The 4,533-nt window shown below is 48.5% G+C and overlaps 1 pseudogene; it reads right to left on the reverse strand.

The window, feature by feature from the left end:
- Positions 1–183: 183 nt before the first annotated feature.
- LOC114573594 (uncharacterized) lies at positions 184–4,215 on the reverse strand (annotated as a pseudogene).
- Positions 4,216–4,533: the final 318 nt, after the last annotated feature.

Consider the following 4,533-nt stretch of genomic DNA (forward strand, 5'->3'; position numbering starts at 1 on the left):
TAACTTCCCTCAAATCACGGGAAGGTGTAGGTGCTGGGGCACAATGTGTCAGGTGGTGCCAAGCAGCTCCTGCCTTGCCTTTTACTTGGACAGAGTGTGAGGTAACCTCCCTCACTTTGTACGGTCCAAGCCACCTGGGCTCGGTCCACTTTCTCTTGTGGACTTTCACTCACACCCAGTCACCTACTTGACACTGCTCCGGGGCTCCTCTTCTCCCGGGGTCTGTGCACTGGCGACCTGTTCAGATAAAACTGAAGTAAGACTGGTCAATGCCTTCATGTAGTCAACATATTCTTTACACACATCCAGGGATGGCATATGACCTCCATCCCTTGGTGGGCCTGGCATTTTTCTTCCAGTCAGTAACTCATGAGGAGATAAGTGTGTGTCGGATCCTGGGGAACTGCGCATGGACATAAGAGCTAACGGCAGTGCTTCTACCCATGTTAGTTTTGTACCTTCACATGCTTTAGCGATTTTTCTTTTCCAGTGTCTGGTTGGCCCTCTCCACTAATCCCTGTGATTGTGGATGATAAACTGACCCATATCTGTGTATGATCCCTAATGCCTCTTCTACTTTCTGTAGATGTTTGTTAGCAAAATGAGATCCATTGTCTGATCTTATTGTGCGTGGTACGCCATATCTGGGTACTAGTTCATTTTTCAGCCATTTTACAACTGTCTGTGCTGTTTCATCTTTACTTGGTATCGCTTCAACCCATTTTGTGAATCTGTCTACCATTACAAGGAGATACCTTTTTCCCCCTACTCTGTTCTCTGGCCCCATATCTGTGAAATCTATGGTGATGTCTTGAAAGGGGGCTGTAGGCACAGGAATTTTCCTGCTGGGGCCTTGAATGGTTTCTTGTTATTGTGTTTGTTGCATGTGTCACATTCTTCCACAAAGTTGGTGATGATGTCTGACATCCATGGGTGCCACCATAGTTCTTTCATGTTTGTAAGGGTTCTTCTGGTTCCCTCATGGGTGGGGCCGTGCATGGTTGTGAACAATAGTCGACATAGCTTTGCCGGAGCCACTATGTGTCCAGTGTGTGACCTCCAAATGCCGTCTTTATCCTTGCATGCTCCTTTTCTCTGCCATTCTGAATGTTCATATGGTCTGGCCTCTTCTTGGATGTCTTTTATGTTTTCTGTGGTTAGTTCTGTTGGTCCTCCCTCTGGTTGTAGTGTCATTTGTCTGGGAGTGTACCCTCCAACTTCTTTGGCTCTTTGGTCTGCTGCTTCATTTCCTTTTGCCACCCTTGTGTCTGCTTTGTCATGTCCTTTGCACTTCATTATTACCACTGCTGCTGGCGCTTTTACTGCTTCCAGTAGGGTTACCAGTTGATCCTTGTGCTGGACAGGAGTCTTGCTGGTGGTCAGGAAATTCCTCTTCTGCCATTGTGGTCCATCTTTATGCACCGCTCCATGTGCGTATGCTGACTCTGTGTAAATATTGACCCTTTTCCCTTCTGAACACTGCAGTGCTTTTGTGAGTGCCAATATTTCAGCCATTTGTGCTGATGCAGGTTTTATTCCTGAGTCCACTTCGGTGTGTGTACCGTCTGCGTGTTGTTCCATCACCACATAAGCAGCCACATTTCCATTTTCTCCTGTGTACAGCCAATGTTGTGCATCTGGCAGGGGTTCGTTTTTCAGGTCTGGCCTGAGTTTCAGTTCTTGTGCTGCCACTTCTTCACAGCTGTGGGGTTTTCCGTGTCCCATTTTGTCTGCCAAATTGATGGCTGAGGTTACAAAAGTGATGTGGGGTTGTTTCAGCTCCTTCTGTATTTTCAGTTTTTGTTCAGTACTGAACGTGAATTCATTGCTCTGCAGAAATGCGGTCACTCCGTGGTCCGTGTGGATCTGCAATGGGTGATGCATGGTCATGCAGGTGGGTAGTTTTTTGGACAGCTTTCGATAGTGCAGCCAGATGTTGAGCACAGGATGTTTGTCCTTGTTCAATAGTGTCCAATTTCGAGCTGTGGTAGGTTAGCACTAACCTGTCTCCCCCTTTTTTCTGGAAAAGAGCATGTCCGTTCTTGACAGAAACATCAAGATGAAATGGAATAGTGTAGTCAGGTGCAGCCAATATGGTGGCCTGGGAGAGTGCTTCCTTAGTGAGGGAGAAGGCCGTTTCAGCTTCAGGAGACCATTGGAGGAGAGCATTTAGGTTTCTGTTTCCAGCTTCAGCCACTAGGTCTCTGAGTGGTTGAATGAGGAGGGTGTAATCAGGGATATAGTTTCTGCTGTACCCCATCAAACCCAGGAAAGACAACATGTCCTGTACTGTTTCTGGGCGATGATGCTGGAGAATGGATTTTCAATGTTGGCTGGATAGGGTCTGACCTGTGGCAGAGACTTCTCTTCCCAGGAAGGCAACCTTCCCCCTGCAACACTGGACTTTTTCCTTCTTGACCTTGCAACCTTTGGATGCAAGAAATGACAGGATGGTTCCTGTAGCTTGCAGGCAGAGCTCAGCGGAGGGTGCACCAAGGAGAATGTCATCCACATATTGGAGCAGGATGACGTCTTCTGGCAGAGAGATTTGGGTTAGGTGTTCTCTGAGTACGTCATTGAAAATGCCAGGAGAGTCTCTGTAGCCTTGGGGCATTCTGGTGTAGGTGTACTGGGTGCCACAGAAGGTGAAAGAAAATATGTGTTGAGAGTCATGGTGGAGTGGGATGCAGAAGAAGGCATTGGCCAGATCAATGACAGTGAAAAAACTGTGATTGATGATGTATGTTCTGTAGAGCCAAGTATGGGTCTGGAACAGGCGAACATCTGGCACCGTGGCTTGGTTGATGGGTCTGATGTCCTGCACCATTCTCCATCCTTTTCCAGGTCCTTTTGTCACAGGAAACAGAGGTGTGTTCCAGTCACTCCAGGTGGGGACTAGAACTCCAGAGTCCAAGAGCCCAGCGATAGTAGGAGAGATGCCCTCAGTTTGGTCTTGGGAGAGTCTGTATTGTGGTTTCCAGATATCCTCACTGGGTTTCAATGTGATAGGAATGGGCGAGGTATCTACCAGCCCCACATCATGCGGACCAGTTGTCCATAGGGCAACAGGAACAGTGGCCAGTAGTCTGTCTGTGTCAGGATGATCTGTCATCTCGCGGCCATGGTGTCTTGCTAGTTCTTTCCTTTCAGGATGAGTTGTTTCTGTGGTAGGGGTGGAAATACACCACATATCTTCTTCTTTAGCCTTCCATATCCGTGGCAACGAGGTTTCCTCCCACGTTAATGTCAGGGCTCTTTTGACCATTGGTCCCAATGATCTGGCTTCATAGGCGTATCCTATGGTTAGGGTGATATGTGGAGCTGAGTCAGTACCTAGTTGATACCACGGTTGGATGTGTTCAGTAAGGTCAACTGCAGCTGCAACTCCTTCTTTGCCAATGAACATGGAAGTGGTGGAGATGGTGGGAGTGAGGAGTGTCATGTTTGCCTCCCAATCGTAATCGTAGCAATCATCTGGAGTGATGGTGTAGTTGAGAGTGCAATGGAGGTCATCCAATGGTGCTTTGTATGGATGTAGTGTGGAGATCCATTTTCTCCACTGCATATACTGGTACTGTATAGCAGGTGTTTGTGGGAGAGTGCCATCTAGTCTGAGCCAATAGACTGTGGTGATAGGTTCCTCCGGTGGCAATGGGGCTGGGGCCATATGGAGAATTCTGCAGGCTGGAGTGAGAGGGGGAGGTGTGGAGGCGACATGCCCTCTTCATTGCAGTAGATGGTGATGCCCAGCTTGCAGAGGAGATATCTTCCAAGTAAATCGACTGGACATTCTGGTGCATACAAGAACTGATGGGTGGTGCAATTAGTTCTCCAAGTGACAGGGACAGGCGTGGTATAGAATTGTTTCTGTGGCGTTCCCGAGACTCCAACCACCACAGTGCTGTCATATGATAAGGGAAGCTGAGTTGTGATACAGGAATATGTAGCCCCAGAGTCAGCCAACATTAAGTGTTTCCTTCCATTCATGGTGCATTCAACGAGTGGCTCTTTCAGGGGTGACTATGTGTCCAATTGGTTGGCTGAAGTCTCTGGGCCCCATCAGTATTTCTCCCATCCAAGCCTGAGTGGGCAGGTGGCTTTGGTTAGGCACCTGTGGAGTTTGTTGCTGTGTGGGTGGTCTGTACCCGCCTCTGGGAGCAAACTGTCCTCTTCCTCCTCTTCCTCCTCTTGAATAGCATTTTCCCCTGGATCCATTGGGAGGTGAACGACATTGAAAAGCCCAGTGTCCTGGTTTGCCACAAATGTAGCAGGAGTCCCTCCTGGGGGGGACCTCCTCTGGAAGAGGCCCTCCCCCTTGGATTAGGAACGTACACTGAGGCAGTGGAGGGGTCCTCGACTTCTCCCGCATTCCACTCAAAGGATCGAGTCATGGCGTCTCCTACTGCTTGGCTAACTGCATCATGTACTTCGATCAACAGGTCTGAGAGGACTCCCATCTGGTTTGCAGGTGCAGGGTCTTACTGCAATTTGTTTAACCACCTTTTTCTTGGTATTAACTTCTTCAGTGGCTTT

Source organism: Perca flavescens, chromosome 18, assembly GCF_004354835.1.
Source record: "Perca flavescens isolate YP-PL-M2 chromosome 18, PFLA_1.0, whole genome shotgun sequence".
NCBI classification, from domain to species: domain Eukaryota; kingdom Metazoa; phylum Chordata; class Actinopteri; order Perciformes; family Percidae; genus Perca; species Perca flavescens.